Source organism: Macrotis lagotis, chromosome 3 (genome assembly GCF_037893015.1).
Source record: "Macrotis lagotis isolate mMagLag1 chromosome 3, bilby.v1.9.chrom.fasta, whole genome shotgun sequence".
NCBI classification, from domain to species: domain Eukaryota; kingdom Metazoa; phylum Chordata; class Mammalia; order Peramelemorphia; family Peramelidae; genus Macrotis; species Macrotis lagotis.
In genome coordinates, this window is record NC_133660.1 from 71521413 (window position 1) to 71544945 (window position 23533).

The window sequence follows — 23533 nt, forward strand, 5'->3', positions numbered from 1 at the left end:
AGCGGGCAGGAGGGGAAGACAAACGGCAGGCTCTGCCCCGCCCCTCCTTAAAGGAGACGCGCCGTCACCCCGCCCCTCCGCTCGGTCGAGGTGGGGCGGCTGAGCTCCGGAAGCACCCGGGGGCGCCCTGCCCGACTCCGGCCGCAGCCTGCCGGCGGACGGCCTCCCCGCCGGGAGATCCCGAGCGGCGCTGCCCGGGCGTAAAACGGAGCAGTCGGCGGCCCCTTTCCCCCCTCCAATATGGAGCGAGGCTGGAGGAGACTACAGTTCCCAGAGTGCAGCGGGGCCCCGGGGCTCCCGGCGTGCCGCGCGCGCAGGCTCGGCCGGCCCCGCCCCCGCAGGCCCCGCCCCCAGGCCCCGCCCCGGGCTCCCGGAGCACGTGGGCGCTGCCGGCCCGAGGCCCCGCCCCCCTCACCCTGCTCCCCCGCTTGGCCTCTGGGGTCGGGCAGCGGGGGTAACTGGTCCGCCGGACACACCCGCACCCGGGGTCCCTGTACCCCCCCCCCATCGGGGACGGCGTTAACCCGAGGCCAGGAGGAGCTGCACCTTGTGCCAAGGGCTGGCTGCCCTCGGTGACCCCCGCCCCGGGAGGCTGCCAGCTTCAGCGGGGCGGGGGGCGCCCAAAGCAGCCCAGCTTAGTGGCTTCCCCAGGTTTGGCCTTGGATTTCCGTAGCTGACGTCTGTCCGATGTCGTTGCAAGTCATTATTCTCCTCTTCAAAACTTTTTATTTCATCTTCCCCGAATTTAAAAGGGGCCCTGGTGCTTATTACTCTGGTGGATGCACAGCAAACAAGCCCAACCGTGTTTAAAAGGCTCCTTGTAGTCCAAAATTCGACGTCTGAGGACCAGGAAAGTAAGATTTTTTTTTTTAACAGGGATACCCCAGCTGATGGTTTGATGGTATTGAGGTTTTTCTTTAACCTTGTCACCTTTTGTTTTATAACTCCAACTTAGGTCACGTGATGTGAAAAGGAGAATGATTTGGAAAGAGAGCTGTACCTGTCTGCTCAGCTGGGTGACTTTGCTATCTGCCCTCAGTTGAAAGTATTTTTTCCCCTCCCGGGAGCTCTTTCAAAGTTTTAGTAATGCATTTTTTACATGACTCAGCGTTTTCTCTGGAGCTGCACTTTGTGTCTGCCCTACACTGCCTTATATCGTGCTTATACTAATAAATCTAGTTAGCAGGTTCCTTCTTGAAGAGTGGTAAAGCACCTTACATGCGTTAACTCCTTTGATCTTCACTACAATCTGGGGAGGTATGTGCTTTTTTACCCCCCCCCCTTTTTTTTTTTAACCAATATGAAAGCTGAGGCTGAGTAGGATTGAGAAACTGGCTCAAGATCTAGGTCTTCCTCAAGTCCTGTGCTGTTGGCTGCCAGAAGGTCTAATGTGGTAAGTATTTGTTGAGGAACAACTATTCTGCCAGTGCCAGTCCAAACAAGAGTTCCTGAACTCAGGGAATGGTCCAGGGAAGGGGAAGCTAGTTGTAGTAGACTGAACTCTGAACTTGCTTTTTGGAAGACTCGAGTCCTGCCTCGGATTTTTTTTTCTTCTTCTGTGGGCAATGAGATTAAATGATTGCCCAGAAGCTAGTTTTGAACTCGGGTCCTTTATCCAACTATGCCACCTAGCTGCCCCCAACTTCCTCAAATGTTTAATGCCAGATCCACAGGAAAATCATTTATAGGAGAGTCTGTTTCCTTAAATGTGAAATGAGAATAGTAATAGCATCTTCCTCAGAGTCATTGTTGAAGGTCAAATGAGATAGTTTGTATAGCATTTTGTAATAAAGCTAAAATGTTAGCTTTAAATGTTAACCATTTCTACTAGGAAATACAGTATGTATAGACATAAGTGAATACAATATAATGGTAGGAAGGGAATCAAAGTTGTTTTCCTTATAAACTGGAGTCTTTAAAATATTTGATAACTGCATTTAAATATAATTGATTTCTTTGTAATCTTATATCTTTTGTGCATTTAAAAACATTATTTGGAGGGACTGTGGTATCTATCAAACTGCCCAGAAAAGTACAGAACAGGTTTTAGAAAGTGGCACGAGAGTTGAACCTTGAAGGAAGCTAAGGCTTCCTGGAGAGGGGAACAATGCTTTGGGGACCACCTTGGGGAACCAGGAGGTGAAATGTTGAGTTCAGAGATGAGCAAGTAGGATCATTGGGTTGGAATTTAAACCTATGGAAGAAAGAAATTTTAATTCAAGTCTAAATGGCAGCCTGGAGCCAGATTAGAAAGGTCTTTATGTGCCAAGTGAGGAATTTGAAGATTTTTAAGTAAGCATGTAAGGTCCTTACAGGCAGAAACTGCCTTTTTTTGTTGTTGTTCTTACTTTAGCAAGGTTATCTTGTACATGGTAGATGCTTAATAAATGTTGGTTTCATTGAATTAAACTAGTTAATAACTGAGATTATATATGTAAAATGAGGGTGTCAATCAGTTAATAAACATTTATTAAGTGACTTCTCTCTGCCAGGCTCTGTGCTAAGCTTGAGGGATACCAGAGGTGACAAAAGATAGTATGGGACTTGAAGCACTTCACAGTCTAATGGTTGTAGACTAGAGAAATGTCTTCTCCAGCTAAGACTATCCTGAGTGGGTGAAATGCTTTATGAAATACCACCTTTGCATTTCTGAGTACACTCTTAGAAAATTTGGGATATAAAGAATTGTCATTAGATGGAATAGATTAGTCAGGTTCCCCCAGCAATCAGGCAGCTGTGTCGACTTGGAGTCCCTAGAGAGATTGGCCAAGTGTCACCATGTGTCCATTTGACTTATCTTTTTTTATGCTCCTTATTTTTAGGTTTCCTTATGGAGTTGATAATGAGTTTTTATGGAATAACTGTTACCTGTAAAGCACTGTGCTGGGTACTGGACCTGCCCATTGGTAATACTGTACACAATTTTGTAATACTTCACAGAGTGCTGACCTCACAATACCCTTGGAAATAAGCGTAAACTGAGGAAACTGTTGTTCACTTTGTAGACTCAGAAATTAGATTTAGTCAGCTTACCCTAAGGCTCACCTCAGGGAAGAACAGTAATTCTAAAACTTTCTAACTTCTAAAAAAACTTATAAAAGAAGTCTCTGGACTTCTTTACACTCTAAAAGATTAATATGTATTGATATTATCATAATGAAAAAAATTTATGAATATTTTTAAAAATACACATTAATTTTAAAATAGCAATAATAAACTCATAAATAACATTTTTGTAAAAAATAACTTTTCCAGAACAAATTTTAGTGAGAAGATTGACATTGTTTTTATAAATGTTTTTATAAATTTTATAAATGACTGACTTAATAGAAAATAGCTAGACTCTCAAATCTGCTTCTGCATCCAGTCTGCCATGATATATTGTTTGGTTTAATTCCATGAAGAAAGTCCAGCTTTACACTGAAGCTGTAGTTGGAAAATGGAGAAGTCACTTAGCTACCAAATAGCATCTTATTATAATTATGAATTAGTTTTGACCTCACTTAGACCCACAAATGGTCTCAGGGGTCTATGGACTACATTTTGAGAACCGCTGATTTACAATATTTTAATTCTGATTCCACTCTCTTTAGAATATAACTTTATAATGATCATATATTTCCATTTTGCTTGGATAGTGTGCCACTTTAACACTGATATAGCCTTTCTTTGGAAATTTGAAACCTGTTTCTTTTTATTAGTAACATACTGCTCTTTCCAAGATTTGTTTTTCTTAATTTAGTTTTTATTAAATACTTCAAATCAGTCAACAAATTTTTGTAAATCACCAGCATGCCAGGCACTCTGCTCTTAAGAAGCCAGTGTTCTGGATTGAGATAAGGATATATCATAGATATATCTAAGTGGATGTAAAATATATACAAGGTAATGGGGGGAGGGGAGATGTACCTAGGGGACTCAAGAAGGGCTTTATGTAGGACTTGGTACTGGATCTGCTGAGAAAGGGATACCTTACAGGGATGAGACATAGCCTGTCCAGGGAGGAGGCAGTAAAGCAGAATGGCACATGTGTAAGCCAGTTTGGCTAGTTTCTGGAGAGTAAGAAAGGGCTAATGTGAAATGCAAAAAAGTTTGGAAAAGTAGGCTGGAGCCAGATCAGATAGTGAAGTCCTCTTGAGTTTATATTGTAGTAACTATGGAAAGAGCACCCACTGGAGTCAAAGTACCTGGTTTCATGTCCCACCTCTGACAGATGCTAATGATTTTGTGAGGTTCTTTTCATTTACAGAACTGTGATCCTGAATTTTATCTTAGAGGCAAGAGACAGCCCCTAGAACTTTTTGGTTAGAGGAATGACTTGATAAGATCTGGGCCTTAGGAATATTTTAAGCAGGTTTGGAAAGCAATATTTTGCTGAGATAGATTAGTACAGCATATGTGATGAAAAGATTAGTGATCTGAGAGTCTTGTCTTTGCCGCTAACTAGCTCTCTGATCCTAGACAACCATCTTGCTGTTGCCTCCTATTTCTTTATCAGCAAAATGAAGGAATTGACTAGGATCTTAAAATTTGAGAGCTGGTAATCAGGATGCCATGAAGTTGCCTGCCTAGGGGAGGGCAGGGGTTATGGTCAGATCCACCCTTGAACAAAATTCTGGCAGTCCAAGGGGAGGATAGTTTGGAATAGTAAAGAGATGTGAGAAGAGGATACCAATTAGAGGACTTCAGTAGTCTTGGCAAGGAGTGGTACCAATATGTAGAGACAAGAGGGTATTGTTTGAAAGGTGGTAAGTTGGAAATGGTTAAATTACTTGCCCAAAATCACACAGGTAAGGGAGTATAGAGATGGAACTCAAATCCAGTTCTAAATCAGTGCTCTGTCCATCATTGCATACTGCCTTCTTTGAAAACTATTAAGGAATTCTGTCATTGACTCCTGCTTTGATGATGTACTGTACTGACTAGCTTCTATTTGAGAGAGAGATTTTCTGGCACTTCTGACCAGATTCTATGTCATTTCCCTGTGAATTCAGATTATTTCAGACACTATGTCTATTAGTGGACTACACATAGATATGGGCACTGACTAAGTCCTACACAGAATATATGTGTACTTACAGTTGTTGGTGACAATATTAGACATGGCCAATGTGAATTTCTATTGTAGTACTTTACATTTTTGTGATGAGAGTTTGAGTTTTTGATGTTTGTTTGTTTGTTTGTTTCTTTTTAGGTTTTTTGCAAGGCAAATGGGGTTAAGTGGCTTGCCCAAGGCCACACAGCTAGTTAATTATAAAGTGTCTGAGACCGGATTTGAACCTGGGTACTCCTGACTCCAGGGCCGGTGCTTTATCCACTACGCCACCTAGCCACCCCTGATGTTTGGTTTTTTGGGGGGTGGGGGGGACCATGTGGTAAAAATGTATGTAAAAATTTGTTAAACAAAAAAAGAAAAGTGGTTAAGTGTTTATGCCTAGTACTAAATTTTGCACATAATAAATAGAGTTTCAATAACTATTTGTTGAATTTTAATAGGCTCAGAATAATAGTTTTGGGACTCTTCAGGGTATTTTCATATTGCTTATTTATCCCTGAGAGGCAGTATGGCATAGTGAAATCAGGTCTGAGTTAAGCATAAAAAAAAAAAAGTTGAAAGGAAACATGTTTTAAATAATTTCCTTTTCCTTTTACTCTAAATAACCTTTTAAACATCCTAAATTAGGAATAGATGCCCTAATATTTATAAATTTTCAATTATAAATTCTTCTGCCTTTAGTAGTTTACAAAGGTATATTAAAGTGTTGTTCCCTCCCCTCCCCCCAAGAAAAGGGAAAGGAAAAGAACAACAACAAAAAAAGTGAATCCTTAAAATGTCCCTTTTGTCCTTTTATATGGCTTAACTAGAAGTTTTGGGCCATTTGAGAATAGTTTCTATGCCAATGTTCCCTAAATTCCAGTCTTGTAAGATGCATTTAAGGTTATGGAGAGAGTGAAAAAGGAGGGAGAACCAACTTGCTGGATGACCACTTGTTTGGCATGTTATAATAATGATCCTTTTTAGTTATAGGTTAAATTGGATGGAAGCTAAGATCCCTTATATGATTAAAATTTTGTGTTTTTGGTTAAAAAATATCTCCACTGTTCTCCTTTCCCTTTTCCTTTTTTTTTGTCTTATAAATCAAAGCTATAATGAGTAATTAATCCTTCAATAAGCTGATCTTTTGCACAAATTGAAGATAGTATTATATGAGCCTTAGAAGTAACATCATTATAAGGGGGTGGCTAGGTGACGTAGTGGATAGAGCACCGGCCCTGGAGTCAGGAGTACCCGAGTTCAAATCCGGCCTCAGACACTTAGTGATTACCTAGCCGTGTGGCCTTGGGCAAGTCACTTAACCCCATTGCCTTGCAAAAACTTAAAAAAAAGTAACATCATTGTACCAGACTTATAAATTATTAGTAAATACTTGTTAAAATAGCAGAAATAGATAGAAATCTCTGTACTTTCTCAGTCAAATACCTAGGGATCTCTTCAACCTAAACGTCTAGGCTTTTTAGGGATGATTCCTTAGCTAGGTGATGCAGTGATCCTGTTTTCCTCAGTTTCCTCATATGTAAAATGCCCTGGAGAAGGAAATGGCAAACCACTCCAGTTTGATCTTTGATAAGAAAATTTCAAATGGGGTCACAAAGAGTCAGACATGATTGAAAAAAAATGACATGTTTTCCAACTTATCTACAATGACAGGTAAGTAGAGTACCTGAAGGTAGAAGCAATAACTCTAAATTATAGTTGGTGAAGCAGGAGTTTCCAAACCACTTTGCCTAGGACCTTGTCACAGGAAAGCTGACTGGGCTAATGATTCATGTCAACTGAAATATTTAAAATCTTTTATCAAAGCCATTAGAGAGGGTGGCTAGGTGGCGCAGTGGATAGAGCACTGGCCCTGGAGTCAGGAATACCTGAGTTCAAATCTGGTCTCAGACACTTAATAATTGTCTTGCAAAAAACCTAAAAATAAAAAAAAGCCCTTAGGGATGCCAGAATCTAATTCCTTATCTAATTAGGGATATTCCTTTCATGAGGAAAATGTTAATGAGTGATTAAATTCAAATAAAGTTTGAAAATCATTAGTTAGCTTCATTATCTTAAAAAGTAAAAATCATAAAAGGAGTTTGAAGAAATTCTGAAATTAAAAGATAATCAATGGGGTAGCTAGGTGGTGCAGTGGATAGAGCACTGGCCCTGGAGTCAGAAGGACCTGAGTTCAAATCCGGCCTCAGACACTTAATAATTACCTAGCCTTGTGACATTGGGCAAGTCACTTAGCCTCATTGCCTTGCAAAAAACAAAAACAAAAAAGGTAATAATTCAGACTACTTTTGGGTCTGTGATAAAAGATTAAATTAATAAACCCTTGGGTTTATTAAAAACTTGGGATGTTTATATGATCCAGATGGCCCATTTGAGTATCTTGAAGTACATTAGAATGTAAAACAAATACACTCTTCCCCACTCCTCCAAAAAAAAAAACTAACACAGTTTTGCAGAAAAAGTAACAGGGAAACAACTACAATTTAAAGAATTTGCCAGTGTTCCCTTTTTAGTATGGGTCAATATTTTTACATTAATGAAACATTATTACTAAGATTTTTTTTTTCTTTTTAGGTTTTTTGCAAGGCAAATGGGGTTGTAAGTGGCTTGCCCAAAGCCACACGGCTAGGTAATTATTAAGTGTCTGAGGCCGGATTTGAACTCAGGTACTCCTGACTCCAGAGCCGATGCTCTATTCACTACACCACCTAGCCGCCCCTTTGATTTTCAAAGGATAATTTAGCAAATTATTAATCACCTCTGTGTTTGGAGTATAGTACATATGGAGATAAATATCAGATTTCCCAAATAGCATACCTGATTGTAAGATCAAATCAGCATATATATATATATATATATATATATATATATATATATGTATTATGCATATGTGTTGTTGGATACAATTATAAGATTATATTGCTTGCAGAAATGATACTGTTAGAAACTATAACTTTTGTCTGTGAAGGACCAACACTATAGTGATCATAAAAACATATGAATGTAGTACAAAATGACCAGTTAGATCTTTTCCTCTAGGGACCATCTGTGAGAGGAAATTCGATAAAATAAAATGTTGTGTCCTAGTTCCAGAGAGGAAAAATAAACACATTTTAAATGGTACACTTTGTATATAACTGCTCAGAAAGTCATTTTTTCCCTGAGTGGTTGCCATGGTAATATGAACTGTTTATATAACATCAAGGGGGAACTGGGTCACAATAGTGAAGGAGTTTAAATTTTGCAATTATTTTGTTTAGGGGAATATTGGGGGGAAAAGATTAGGTTTAGAGAAGAAAATTTTCAAGCTATATAAAAGTAAATACATATTATTTAAGTTTGTTTAAAATTTTTTATAAAATTAAGATTTTATACTTTGGGCATTACACGTAAAACTTTAAAATAAGGTTAAAATTTGATTTTTTTTGTTTGCTGTCATAGTCTTAATATGTGCTGTGCTACCACTGTACCTTGGTGAGGTATCAGAGTAGGAATTTATATGGCAAGCTCTAATTTTTTCGTTAGTAGAAGTATCCATAAGAATGAAATCAAAAATTTTTGATACTTTTAAAATATATTTGGATCTCATACAGTATTTTACACAGTAATACAGATTTTGAAATTAAATAACAGTTATCAGTCCTTTGGACACATTTTATTCCTATTTGTTTTCTCTTCTATAAATTTCTCTTCTTGATATTTCATCCATGTTTGTGACTTGTTAAACTTTTCTTAGTAGAAAATAAAATGAACATTTTTTAAAATTAAAAAAAAATTTTAGACAATGGGATTAAAGTGACTTGCCCAAGGTCACACAGCTAGGGAATTATTAAGTATCTGAGGTCAGATTTGAACTCGGGTCCTCCTGACTCCAGGCCAGTACTCTATCCATTGTGCCACTTTAGCTGCCCCTATAAAATGAACTTTTGACACACAAGAGGGTTAGGGGAAGGCAGGTCTTTTGGCCAAGCCTTTTCCTTCATCAGTCTCCTCTCCCCACCTTTTTAATGAACTTTTATCTGACGGAAAGAAGTGAGGAGAAGGGTTTAGTGGCATTTGAAAGCTGTAGTAGTAGCAGTTTGGATAGTTTAGGAGGAAATAGCAAAGGAATGTAGATTTGACTCTAGGAAGAAAATGGATTTTAAAGTTTGTCAGAGTTGATGTTGTGACTTTATCTTTAAGGACTACTATCAAATCTGAATTTTCTGGTGTTGGAATGTACCTAGACTAACCCACAGCTAGTTAGTGTGTGCTCTTTCCTCCCCTTCCCCTTTTGTGTGTGTGTGTGTGTGTGTGTGTGTGTGTGTGTGTGTTCCCCTATATTTACATATATAGCCACATGCATATCAGTGAATACAGTTACCTCCTTTTGGAGAATAAAAACATTCGTGAAAATTATAAATTGAATCATTTTCTGATTAGCTTCTATGGCAAGATGTTCCTTGGAAAAATGGGGGAATAGTATTAAAATGACACTGCTTCAAAGTTTTGAAAAATCACTTCCTTCAGTACTCCCTCTCCAGGCAAGTTTTATGCCTCTTGACTTCTCTGCAGCATTTGTTCCAGTTGTCCATTCTCTTCTAGATAGTTTTGGCTCTATGGCTGTTCTTTACAGTGTTTTTTGATGACTTAACATATCATATGTAACTGAAGCACCCAAGAGTTCTGTCTTAGACCTTCCTCTGACATTTAAAATTCTTCATAACCTGACTTCATCCTCTTTCTAATTTGCTTAAAAATTATTTCCTGTCATGTTCTTTAAATTCTATCAAACTTGCCTTGTCATTTTTTTTTTTTAAGATTTTTGCAAGGCAATAGGGTTAAGTGGCTTGCCCAAGGCCACACAGCTAGGTAATTATTAATGTCTGAGGTCGGATTTGAACTCAGGTACTCCTCTGACTCCAGGGCTGGTGCTCTATCCACTGCATCACCTAGCCGCCCCCTTGTCATTCTTTATAGCAATACTCCATCTCCCATCTCTTCCTTTTCATTGGCCATACTCCATTTCTGCAACTAATTCCTCCTTCACCCCCCCCCCTGTAATACCTGATTTCCTTTAAAACTCAGCTTAAGTAGCACTTTTCTGATCTCCCTAGCTGCTGATACCTTTCTTCAAAAGATGATCTTTTTTGGTTATTTTTTAAATTTATTTTCTTGTTGTAAGAGTAAACATTATCCCCCTCCCCCCAACAAAAATATAAAGCCTCATGAGAATTAAAGTGAAAGAAAGAGAAAAAAAAATGTGCTTCAGTCTGTGTTCTGATACTATCAAGCTCTCTCTCTGGGGTAGAATGAATTCTTTATCATAATAAATTCATCAGGGAAGTTACTTCCATATTTTTCCACAGTTGCTGATTGTAATTCCCTCCATCCATTCCTCCCCACTACCAATTATTATATTTTCTCTCTCCTATCACTCTGTCCCTCTTTAAAAATATGCTCTGGTGGGGCTGAGGAACACAGTGGACAGAGCACTGGCCCTGGGGCCAAGAGGCCTCAAAGCCCACATCCCACCCCAGAGACCTAGCAACCACCTGGCCCTGTGGCCCTGAACAGGCCACCCAATCTCACCACCTTACAAAAAGTAAAATAGAAAATGTGTTATATCTTCCTATCCTCTCCCATTATCTACCCTGTCCTCTATCACCTACATCCCCCTTCCCCTTCCTCTGTCCCTTTTCTCTCCTTTTCTAGATTTCTATACCCTATTGAATATGTATGCTGTTTCCTCTCTGAGGCATTTCCGATGAGAATGAAGTCTCCCTCATTCCCCTTCACCTTTCCCCCTTTCATACCATTGCAAAAACTATTTCTTGACTCTTTTACATGAAATATCTTAGCCTATTCTACCCCTCCTTTAAAAGAAGATCTTCTGTCTGGTTTGTATATCCCTAAATATTTATATGCTGTCTCTCCTGCTAGAATGTAAGATCTTTGAGGGAAGTAATTTTTTTGTATCCCTATTGCTGTGCACAATAAAAGAAATGTAATAAATGCTTGCTAATCGATTCTTTAAAATGCTTTTAGGTATACATTAATATCCAGAATTATTCACAAAATAATACTAGAGAGAAATATTTTCATTAGGGCAGGATATTAATGTTAGGCCAATTATTAATGAAAATTAAAATTAATTTTTTTTATTATCTAATCACAGACTACTTAGTGGATCTCTGGATCCCAGGTCAAGGACTCTTGTTTTAGGACCAAGTTCCTTTTGGAGAGTAAATAAGTCCGGTAGCTATAGTAATAGCTTTACTCCAAGTATATAGTCTATTTTAAAACCTCTAGCTGATGAGGTAAATGGTAAAGATCAAGTAAATAAATAGACCTTTCATTCCTACTCTAAAAAGACATTTTTTTTCAGATTTTTCAAGGCAATGGGTTAAATGGCTTGTCCAAGGCCACACGGCTAGGCAATTATTAAGTGTCTGAGCCCGTATTTGAACCCAGGTATTCCTGACTCCAGGGCCTGTGCTTTATCCACTACGCCACCTAGCTGCCCCAAGACTTTTTTTTAATGTAATAGCCTGGGTGGCCCTATTTAAAGGTGATGTCACAGTTGATTTGATCTGTATCTTCCATGGGTGTTTGTTTTAAAAGAAAATTTACAAAATTTTTGTAAATGCAGTTTCTCCATTGTGAGCCTCCCATAAGCAGGAAAACCACTTAGCCTTGTTTTGAAATAGACAATAAATGTGGATAATGAAATGTGTATTGAAGTTCTGATTTTACTAAACCCCCTCTGCATAAAAAGGCCCCCAAACCTTAGCAAAGATTATACTACGCGTAATTATACTTATCTGTACTATAGTTCACATTTTTACACATGAATTTTTAGATAAAATAGAAAATAACTACACAGCTATGTTTTACTTAATTTATGTATTTTCCAATATTGCCCTCTGTTGGTATTTTGAGGAAACACAGGATGATGCTGTTTTTCCCCACAAAATCACTAGATCAACTAATCTCAAAATATCTCACATGACTCCTAATATATCAAATGACTATTGTAGACAGCCAGTCATTATTTGAATATAGCAGGGATTCTACATCATTGTCTTCTACAACTAAATTGTATATGGAAAGTAGTTTGATTTGTACTTCTGCCCCTGTTTTATATTCTTAATAGTATAATATAACCATGGGGGAATTTCAGTTTGAATCTATCAAGAAGTGATGACAGGGAGAGTACAAATGTTTCCCTCAGACACCTGGCTAAAGGAACCAACTGTGGTAGAGAAAAGCACACCAGCATGGGAGACCTGGGGTGTGTGTGTGTCTATATATAATAAAATAAAATTATACTTAACTCTAATTAGTACTAGGTTACAGTCGATGAGTCCAAAGATTTTCCCCTAGAGAATCATAACTCAATGTCTGATGTTTATGGAAGGGTTATTCACTGAAGACTTTGGATTTCAGAGAAAGTAGTTTGCAGGAAGTTTATCTGATACTGAAAAGTAGCCAGGGAGTATGAGCAGTAGCCCAGGAGTTGTGAGGGGTCCTGCCTCAAGCACAGGATTTATTATGGTGCTGAACTGATTCATACTTCCCATGAGGCCAGTTGAAGGCAGAGTGCCTACTTCTGAAAGAATCTTGACAGTATGGAATGGAAGAAGTGCCTTGGAAACAGATGGAGAAGAAACTTTTTCATTTGGTTGTGTAATTAGAGCCTGAGGGTGCTTTCCACAGAGGCTTAAGTTGACCTCCTAGTGATCACTTTTCTTAGTCTAGGTTGTATGACTTCTTCACTGATAATATCTGGTGAGACACTATATTGGAAGAGGAGAAATAGAACTTGGTCTGTTCCTTTCTAGGCAAAGAGATTGATTGATGTATCCCATCTTGTGTATTTCAGGTGATGTGAGGAGTGCGCAGGCTCCCTAGCATCCATCTACCTGGAAGCCAGACTAGCATGGTGCCTAGGGAAGCAGGAGGAAGCCCAGCTTAGCTGAGACTAGGACTGCTCCAGTAGTCCCACTGCATCTGAATATGAACTTGGTGGAGCAAATATCATATAGGAATTGAGCTCAGTTTGAGCTCCCTCTCCTCTAGAGATACAGAGGGATGGAGGTACTTCTGTTATTGCTACATCTTTGAAGTAAGTATTGCTTTATAAAAAGTTAATTGAAGTTAAATGGTTAAAAAGAGTACGAGCACAAGTTACAGACATTTAACAATAGGGAATCCAGTTGGTAGGCTCAAACCCAGTAAAGAGATGATGGTGGTGAAGAAGAGAAACCCTGACTTCTCAGGTACCCCTAGAAACCAGTAGCAGTCTAGCTTTGAGAAAGTAGACCAAAGAGGTCTCCCTTTAGTAGTGCTTATACACTGTAAGAAACCAATTTTTTTACTTCTGGTGTTTATTATAGTTCTATTTGCCTGACTAGAATGAAAGCTCCTTTAGGAAGGGTATGGTGTCATTTTTGTCTTAATATCTGCAGTTTCTAACATTGTACCTTGCATGTGGTATATACTTAATAAATATTTGTTGAATTGAATTGAATTTTTCAGATCTGTGATTCCATCAGCCTTGAAAGGTATATGGTACCCAGCTGTCTAGCTGTTGTTACTGAGTCCTTTATGGTGGAGAAATTGATCCAGGAATAGTAGATTTAGTGCAAAATATTGGATATGGAATAAAATGGAAATTATTGACTAGTGAACCCAAAAGAATTGAAAAATGCATTTCAGAGAGAGCTTATTCAAGAATTATTTTTCTTTGCAGAAAGATAACAGGAAAAAGAAGCAAAGCTCCCAGTGTTAACAAATAAGGAGAAAGTGGAACCTGGGATTGCAAGGCACAACATTTCTTTCCTCTTTGTACTGTTTATATTTTTCTTTCCACCAATCACCTCAATATTTTAATATAGGCACATTTCAGAAATATTATAGGTTTGATTTCAGGCCACCACAATAAAGCAAATATAGCAATAGAGTCACAATTTTTTTTGTTTCCTCATATATACTTAAAAGTTTTGTTTATATTATACTGTAGTCTATTAAGTGCGAAAAATATTATGTCTAAAATCACAATGTACAATCCTTAATTAAAAAACTATTTTATTGCTTAAAAATGTTAACTATTCTCTTAGCCGTCAGTGAGTCATAATCTTTTTGCTAGTGGAGGGTCTTATCTTGATGTTGATGGCTTCTGACTGATCAGAGTGGTGAGTGCTAAAGATTGGGGTGACTAGGGCAATTTCTTAAAATAACTTTGAAGTTTGCCATATCATTGTTTCTTCTTTTTTTACAAAAGATTTCCCTGTTGCATGCAATGCTGTTGGATAGCCTTTTACCCACTGTAGAACTTCATTGAAATTGTAATCAGTCCTCTCAAGCTCTGCTACTGCTTTATCAATAAATTTTTGTAATATTCTTCAATACTGTCATGTCTCAGAGAATAGAGACACCTGAGGAGAGGGAAAGATAGGGAATGTCTGGGGAGCTGTCAAAACACACAACATTTTAACGATTGCTGTGTTATATGGGCATGGTTTACAGTGACCTAAAACATTACAGTAGTAATATTAAAGATCACTGATCTCAGATCACTCAAAAGATATTATGATGATAAAAAAGTTTGAAATATTGCAAGAAATACCAAAATATGACAGAAACATGATGTGAGCACATGCTCTTGGAAAAATGTTCCAATAGACTTTTTGGCAAGGCAGTGGGGTTAAGTGGCTTGTTCAAGGTCACACAGCTAGGTAATTATTAAGTGTCTGAGGCTGGATTTGAACTCAGATACTCCACTAATAGACTTTCGATTAAGGGTTACCACAAACCTTCAGTTTGTTTTTTTTTTAAAAGCATAATCTGCAAAGTACAATATAACAAAAGCACAGTATAAAAAAAGTATGCCAGTACTCATCATTGAGGGGCACTGTGTTCTTTATTACATTCTTTCTTTTCCTTTCTTTCTTTTTTTTTTTTGGTAAGAAAGTGGGGTTAACAGAAAAACACTTTATACCCTAACAGAAACATGGGAGTGATGTTCAACCTTGAAGGACTCGCTCATCCCATCAGTGCAACAAGTAGGAGCAATTTTGGGCTGTCTGCAAAGGAGAGTGCCATCTGTGTCTAGATAAGGAGATGTGGAGTTTGAACAAAGTTCAAGGACTATTCCCTTCAATTTAGAAAAACACAGATATCTTATTGTCTGATCTTATTACCTCTTAGACTTCTTGTCTCTTCTCTAAGGATATGATTTCTCTCTCATCACACCCAGTTTGGATCAAGGTACAACATGGAAACAAAGTAAAGACTGACAGATAGCTTTCCGTGGAGGGGTGGGGGGAGGGAAGTAAGATTGGGGGGAAAATTGTAAAACTCAAATAATATCTTTAATAAAAATTAATTAAAAAAAAAGAAAATGGGGTTAAGGAGAAGCTAGGTGGCACAATGGATAAAGCACCGGCCCTGGAGTCAGGAGTGCCTGGGTTCAAATCCAGTCTCAGACAATTAATAATTACCTAGCTGTGTGGCCTTGGGCAAGCCACTTAACCCCATTTACCTTGCAAAAAAACCCCAAACAAACCTAAAAAAAAAAGTGGGGTTAAGTAACTTACCCAAAGTCACACAGCTAAGTAGTTATTGAGTGTCTGAGGGCAAATTTGAACTTGAGTCCTCCTTACTCATGGATTGGTGCTCTATTCATTGCATAACCTAGCTCCCTCTTTCTTTTCAAAACTTCCAACTTAGAAACTAAAGATTCTTGAGAACGTGTTAGGAGAGTGGGATTAAAAGGGTGTCACAAACATACAACAATTGAATATTTATGGAGTATAAGGTACTTAAGCAGGAAATAATGTGGCACAAGATATACTTCCCTGCTTTCAGGAGCCTATGGCACACTTCACATTTTCTTTGATTTCCACTGAGCTCTCTTCTCTAACATTACATAATAGAAGTATTTCTTATATGTAACCCCCTCCCAAAAAAAGAGCCCAGCTGATGTAATTATTGACTCAACAGTGATTTTTTATATTTCTTATCTTCCCTCAAGGCTAATAGAGAATTGATGAACAAAACCATCTGTTTGTATTTATCATGAAATGGGCTTCCCTGGAAGAAAGATTTCTATTTGGGAGGGAGGGAGGCAGTAATCGACAGCTAGATCAGTCTTGATGGTCTCTATTCTTTTGACCAATTCTTTTTTATGATGTCTGTTATGGAAAATTATTTGTGTGTCCCTACATATTTTCATCTGAGAAATCCTTGGGGAGAGAGAATTTTTTTAAGATTTTATAATGATGAATTAGCATATTTAAGAGTAGTATTTGAAATTGTATCTCCATTCTTTCATTAACTTTCCCCCCTTTTGTATCTATTTGTATTTATTTGCTCTGTCTGTATTTTTCTATGTACATGTATATTAGAATGCAGGTTTCTCATGAGTAGAGATTATTTCCTTCTTTTTACTAGTTTCCCCAGCACCTAGCATAGTTCCTGACATGGTGTGGGAACTTAAATATTTATTGACAGATACCTGTAAAATGAAGCTTTGATACTTTCAAATTTGTGTTGCTTCCAGCATTGATTTTGTTATTATTTACTTGATCTGATCCCCCTGCTTTTCCCAACTTTGTATTCAGTATCATTTTGATTTTACTATGTAGCATCTCAGGATCTTGAGTCAGGGCCCTGCTTTAGGACTTTCCCTGTCATAAAGAATCAAAATAGATTGTAAAATAGGTGCCTATTATTTGAGGAGAGTTGAGCAAATTGTGAAATGTGACCAAATGGACTATTTCTACACCATAATGAATGATAAATGTGGAGAATTCAGAGAAGCTTGGTAACACTTTGTCATATTGGAGTCCTCAGCTCAGAGGTTTAGGATTAGAAGGAAGTTGAAAGACTATCTAGTCCAAACCTCTCATTTTACAGATAGGGAACCAAGGTCCAGAGAGGTTAAGAGATTTGTTCATACAACAGGCATAGCAAGCAAGAGATGGGTTTGAAATCAGGCCTGTGACTCTGAACTCAGCACTATCTCCATTGTATTTTATTCTGTAAAGATTTTATAAAGATGAGTCAGTAAGGATCAGAATTGGTAGTTGTTGAGATTGTGTCAGTTGCCTTTTTTGAGTAGTAATTTGGTCTGTGAATGTTTCAGTTTTGCTGCTTTGCCCTTCCTTTGAACATATTTATTAACTTCATTATTTATTCTGTATTTTTCTACGCGCTTATCTACCTGTTAGAATGTAAGGTCCTTATGAATTGGTATTGTTTGATTCTTTGTATTTGTATTGGTAGCACCTCACCTAGTTCTTGACACATAGTAGATGCTTAATATATACTTGTAGATTTATTTGTTTGTATCACATTTGGATGTGTGCACAGTTAAATAAATAGAACCAGGAAAACATGTACTCCATGATTTAGCCAGTGAAAACAGAAGAAAAATCCAAACCTAAACACTGTAATTATAATTACAAAGGCTATTCCCAGAGAAGAGTTGAGAAAATGGATCTCCCTTCAGTTTTTGTAGGGAGTATGGAATTTTGCATGTAGTATTAGACACCATTGATTAGTTGAATTTATTGGTTGTTTTTTCATTTTGTTGTGTCATTTAAAATGATGGCTCATTTTACAAAAAGGGAAGGAGGAAGTGAATGTGATGTAAAAAGAAAGATGTCATTAAAATAAGATTTAAGAAATAGGATGTTAGGGGCAACAAGATGGCACAGTGGATATAGCACCAGCTCTAGAGTCAGGAGGATCCAAGTCCATCTGGACTCAAACACTTGATACTTACTAGCTGTGTGACTTTGGATAAGTCATTTAACCCCATTATCTCACCCCAAAAAATAAATAAACAAAAATTCAAGAAATAGAATGGTATAGAAACATTACACATTTGTTCCATTTCCCATCTATTTGTTATCCTGCCAGCCTCCTATTAGAATTAGAATTAGAATTGATGTTGAGCCTCACACTGTTTTCTGTAGCCTCACTTTTCTTTTTCCTGCTTTTTTCTATGTTATGGTATTAGTCTAAATTGGGCATCGCTCTTAGAAACCATTTTTCTTCAGTTGACAATTTCTGGCTAAGGTATTTTCAGTGCTCTTGGCTTCATTTTCATGGTAACTTTATGTAAACCTTTTCAGGAAGTGATAAATGAGGCAATATCTTTGCCTTTTTTTTCTATTGAATAAGTAAATTTGAAACTGATGCAGTTGTTCTCATCTTTTCAACTTTACACCTCTTCTAATGTAATAATGGTATTTATTCTGATCAGTCCATAGCCTGACTATGTGGAGACAGCTTTGCCCCTGTTTTTGTGGATATCAGATCAGGCCTGGGCAAGGTCCATGTGGTAAAGAAATTTCTGTGGATGTCAAAGGTCCTCCAGATGAATTTGCTTCAAGATAGCAAATGGCTATTTATCAAGCCCTAGAATATTTTAGAGCCTCCTTATAAGATCCAAATATTCCTGAATTGAGTCAATTATCCACACTGGAAAAACTGAGTGGACAGAGAGAATATTTGCCATCCAGAAGCTGTTCTATAGTCAGGCAGTGAGGTCATTGGTGGGTATACTTGGACAGGCATTGAATGATGCCAGTGAGTTAGACCCACACTTTCTCTGGTGGAGAAAACACAGGTGGTTTGTAATGTACATTCTGCTCTATGAGATCACCAGTCTGTCAAAGTTTGCTAAAAGGTTTATGGACTGCTGTCAGCACATTTCTTTGTGATGAGCAGGTAGTGAAGATAACCTCACTTGACAGATAGAGAACCCTTTCTGCCCAAAAAGATTGCATGACCCCTTCTCCTGCTAGTTAGTTCATGACAAAGGCCAGACCATTGAGATTCTCTTTAAAACGTTAAAGCAGGTAGTATATCTATATACATATCGTCCCAGTATTTCCTCAAAAGTAAAAGGATTTACACTGAAGATAAGTGCCACAAAATGCTCCTAGGGAGGGGCAGCTAGGTGGTATAGTGGATAAAGCACCAGCCTTGGAGTCAGGAGTACCTGGGTTCAAATCCAGGCTCAGACACTTAATAATTACCTAGCTGTGTGGCCTTGGACAAGCCACTTAACCCCATTTGCCTTGCAAAAAAAAAACACCCTAAAAAAATGCTCCTAGGGATTTAAATGAATAAAAAGGCCTGTTTGGTACCTTTATGCTTCTTCAGATTTTTTCCATTCCTGTTTATCAGACATGCAGTGCTTATTGTGAGCATAGGCCAACCGCCCCCCCCCCCAAATCCACCCTCTCAATAATTACAGTTTAAGTGGCAACATCTTTTACAGAAGATGAAGGAATAGATAAATTCTATGACTTATGTGGAGATATTCTTCAAACCATGACAGCATAGAATATTTAATAATTTCATTGAAAAGATCACTCATTACATAAGGGAAGATGACAAGAGATATTGGAAAATACAGTTCAGAATTTAAAAATGAAAGAGGCTAAAATCTTGAAGGTTATTCAGAAATATTATTCCCTTATTTAATGAATCATTTCCTCAAAGTAAAAAAAGGATAGTGCCAAGACACGAATGAAACGCATTGTGTCTTAGCATAGAAAATTACTAGTTTACCAACATGGAGTCGTTTCAGAATCCATGCACTCAGATCACTGGTTAGAGCAAAGCTAAAAATCCACAACAGATTAGAAGAAAGGAAAAAGGTGAGATGAATGCAATTTTAATGATTCCACCCAATCTATCTAATTTAAACATGGTATTGATTCTGAGGAATAGGAAATAGATCACAATTTCATTTTTAAAAGTTAATTAAATAACAGTAGCTAACGTGTATTTAATGGTTTAAAGTTTGCAATGTACTTGTCATTTGATCCTCTCAACAGTCCTGTGAGGGTGGAGGAGTATTATCCCCATTATAAGTGTGTGTGTGTGTGTGTGTGTGTGTGTGTGTGTGTGTGTGTTGGGGAGTGGGTAGGCAATGGATCTTTACCTGTTTTTTACCCCGAGTGGAGAAAATGCCTAAACTTCTCTTTAACAGTCTTGCCTTTCAAAGATTCCATGCCCAGCCCATTGTCACTCAAACCCAGGTCTTGTGATTCTTAAGGTCTGTCTTCTGTCCACTAGGACATTCTGCCTCTCTATACCCATTATGATAAAGCAGCTCAATACTTGATTAAGTGACTTCCTAACAAGCACAGGGCAAGTATTAGAAGCAGAATTCAAATCTAGGCAGTGCCAAGAGCAGGGCTCTTTGCTTTTAATAAATGCTTCATTTAACTTGCAAAAAAGTTTCTTCTTCATTCCCACCCACAAAATAAAACCCCCTCTTATAATTAAAATAAAAGTAGAAACTAAGTCTAACAATAGAATGGCCATATCTGGTATGTGTTGTATCTTTTACCCCCAGGTTCATTGCTCTTTTCCTTCTCTCTTGCTGTCTTAAATTTAACTAATAAAAAAACAGTTGGCACAGGAAATCAGAAGCACCTGGATATAGTGGTCATAATCTCATATTTATGTCACACTTAAATATCTGTCGAACATTTAACTTACATTTCTGTAAGACTTGCAATACATGGTCTACTATCCTCACTTAAGAGTAGGCAACTGGGTCTTAAAGGTTGTGATTCTTGTCCCATAGAGACAGGCAGAATTAGTACTTAGGTCTCATGAGACCTTATAATATGCTGGGGGAAACTTGGAATAATTCATTAGAAAGTAAACTAAAAGTGGTAATGCTTGTTTTTATTTTCAACTTTTTGAAAAAGTGAGCATTCCTTTGTTCACCCCATGATCCATATTATATCAAAGGAGCAGAAGAACCTGATTCAAACAAAAAAGCTCTGTTCCCATCTCTCCTAGACTGTTCCTCATTCTTGCTGATATAACTAGCCACAAGTCTCTAATGCTAAGAACCCACTGAGTGGTTCTACCTGGAAGGCCTGGACTTAAAGCCTATTTATAAAGCAACAAATAAAATTCAACTTATGCTCCTATAAACTGACTAGATAAGCAAAACAAGTGTTGTAAAAGATGGTGAAAATTGGAATGGGTTAATCAGGAAAAACTTCCTGGGGCTGATTTGAAAGAAGTCAGACTTTTCTTAATCATGACTCCTCTTGACCTGAGGTGTGGACATTGTTGACTGTGGCCTAGTTATTCATTCGTCCCTTAGCTTGTGCTCTATACTCTTTTCCTTTGTATCATTCCTACCATTTTTTTCCCTTTTGATTTATTCTTAAAATGCTGGCATCCTCTTAAGAGTGACCTTAGTTCCTTTTTCTTTTTGCATTTTCCCTTTACCACCTTTCTTATGCCCTTTTTACTCTACTTGTTCCCTCAAATTCATTATCTTCCCTCTGTTTCCTTCCTTCTGATGTTCCAATAAGGTGAAAAATCTTGGTGTCATCCTTGATTTCTCCCATGTTGCAGGTCATTCCTAGTTCTGTATCATCTTACATCTGTCCCACTGTCTTTATTCCAGTTTAACAAGTCCTAATTAGCTTTCACATACAGCTCCAATGCTTTCTGTCTGTATACAATTATAGTTTTTCCAAGACTGTAAGTTGCAGAGGAGGTGTTGATCTGCATGGGTAAAAAGGCCTTTCTCAAATGGACTTTTCTGTCCTTCTCAAAGCATAAGTCTGGTCCTCTCCCCATAGTCCATTTAAAAAAAAGCCCAAAATATGCATCACCAGCATTTTTGGAGAGCTGGCCTAAGAGCTGTGGGCAAGTCCCTTCTCGGTGTTCTAGGCACCTCTCTAATATCCCCTCAGTGTCAGAGAGGGGCTAACCCTTTTGTTCCCTAGGCTCAATCCTGCTGCTGCAGTCTATACCACTGCCCTGCCAAATAAACCATAAGGACTCCAACAGCCTCAGAATGAAGTTGCTTGCTCTCTACTCATCATTCCCAAACACAACAAATGTCTTCCCACTTCCCAAAACTATTCTCTTTCTCTCCATCTGGAATGCTTTCACATCTACAAGTTGAAATTTTACCCATTCTTCAAGCCCCAATTAAAATCCTGTCACCTCCATGCTTTGCAGATCCCTTAGCTTAAAGAAATCTTTCTTTTCTGTGGTTTCACAGTGCTTTGTTCATATTCACATAGCATTTACATTATATTATGTTTTAGATATTTGTGTATGTCTTCTCTTTTCAGAGATTATGCATAGTTCACAGAGCCCCAGACTAGGAGGGGACCAACTAGTTCAACCTGTATTGCAGTCATAAATCATTGCCTTCCTCCTCATGACAGCATCTGAACAAAGAGTCAAGCAGCCCTCACTGAACTATCTCATTGATGGGGAACTTAATACCTCTAAGAAAATCCCAATTGTTAGGAGCTTACCCCTTATATTGAGCTGAAATTTGCCTTACTGCAACTTTTTTGTATATGACACCTAGTTCTGATGTCTGTTTACAGAGCAGGTCCTCCTCCTCCTCCATCTAATCCCTTCAGATATTTGAAATAAACACTACTTCCTAAGAACTTTTCTTTTCCAAATTAAGTGGGGGAAGGGGGGGAGATCAAGGGGGTTGAGAGGATGCTCATCAGATTTAAAAACCAGAGATAATATAATTCAAATTAATAAAAAAGAAAAGGGTCTGAGCTGAGAGAAGGGGAAATGAGAATGTATGAGAGGTTTAATGAAGAAAAAGGAGGTTTGGAATAGTTCTGCAGCAACTCTTGCTCACTTAAAGATCATTAATTGCATTTCAGGAAGAGCATCTATGAGTTCTTTTACTACCCATCAGACCAGGGAACTTTGAACTCTTCCCAGAATCTTCTTTTTTTTTTTTTTGCAAGGCAGTGGGGTTAAGTGGCTTGCCCAAGGCCACACAGCTAGGTAATTATTAAGTGTCTGAGGCCGAATTTGAACTCAGCTACTCCTGACTCCAAGGCTAGTGCTCTATCCACTGTGCCACCTAGCCGCCCCTCTTCCCAGAATCTTGCACAATGTCTTCTCCCATCTTTGACTATAGTGCTTCATTCAACTTTAATGCTATCTCCTCTAGGAAGCTTAACTCTGATTCCCTTTCTTCCCTTCATAACTTATTTTTCTCTTCAGACCTAACATAGAAGCTTGCTTCAGAACTAATGTTTTTTTTAATCATGTAATATCATTCATTATAGCTTATTTTGATATCATCCATCTTTTCTCCTCTCCCCCCATTAGACTAAATTTGTTGAAGGGAGGAACTGACATCTAAATGTGTTTAACTCACTGCCTAGTCTTAGTTCTCTGTGTGTAGAAGGCATTTATTTGATGATTGATGTTTCATCTTTTTTTTTTTTTTTTTTTAGGTTTTTGCAAGGCAATTGCCCAAGGCCACACAGCTAGGTAATTATTAAGTGTCTGAGGCCAGATTTGAACTCAGGTACTCCTGAATCCAGAGCCGGTGCTCTATCCACTGTGCCACCTAGCTGCCCCACCAATGTTTCATCTTTTTAAGACCAATGAAACCTTCCTTGATTCCCATGAATAAAGAATGACTTTCCTTGCACCAGTCTAGAA

The 23533-nt window shown here is 38.1% G+C and overlaps 1 long non-coding RNA gene across 4 annotated transcripts; it reads left to right on the plus strand.

The window, feature by feature from the left end:
* Positions 1 to 386: 386 nt before the first annotated feature.
* Positions 387 to 23533, plus strand: LOC141517651 (uncharacterized). 4 transcript variants are annotated; one of them, XR_012476934.1, is made up of 5 exons: positions 387 to 854; positions 956 to 2906; positions 12921 to 13163; positions 15047 to 15307; positions 23323 to 23533. It is a non-coding gene; the product is annotated as an uncharacterized LOC141517651 (long non-coding RNA). The 4 variants fall into 4 exon arrangements; XR_012476933.1 differs by having other exon boundaries at positions 387 to 2906; XR_012476935.1 differs by having other exon boundaries at positions 387 to 1393.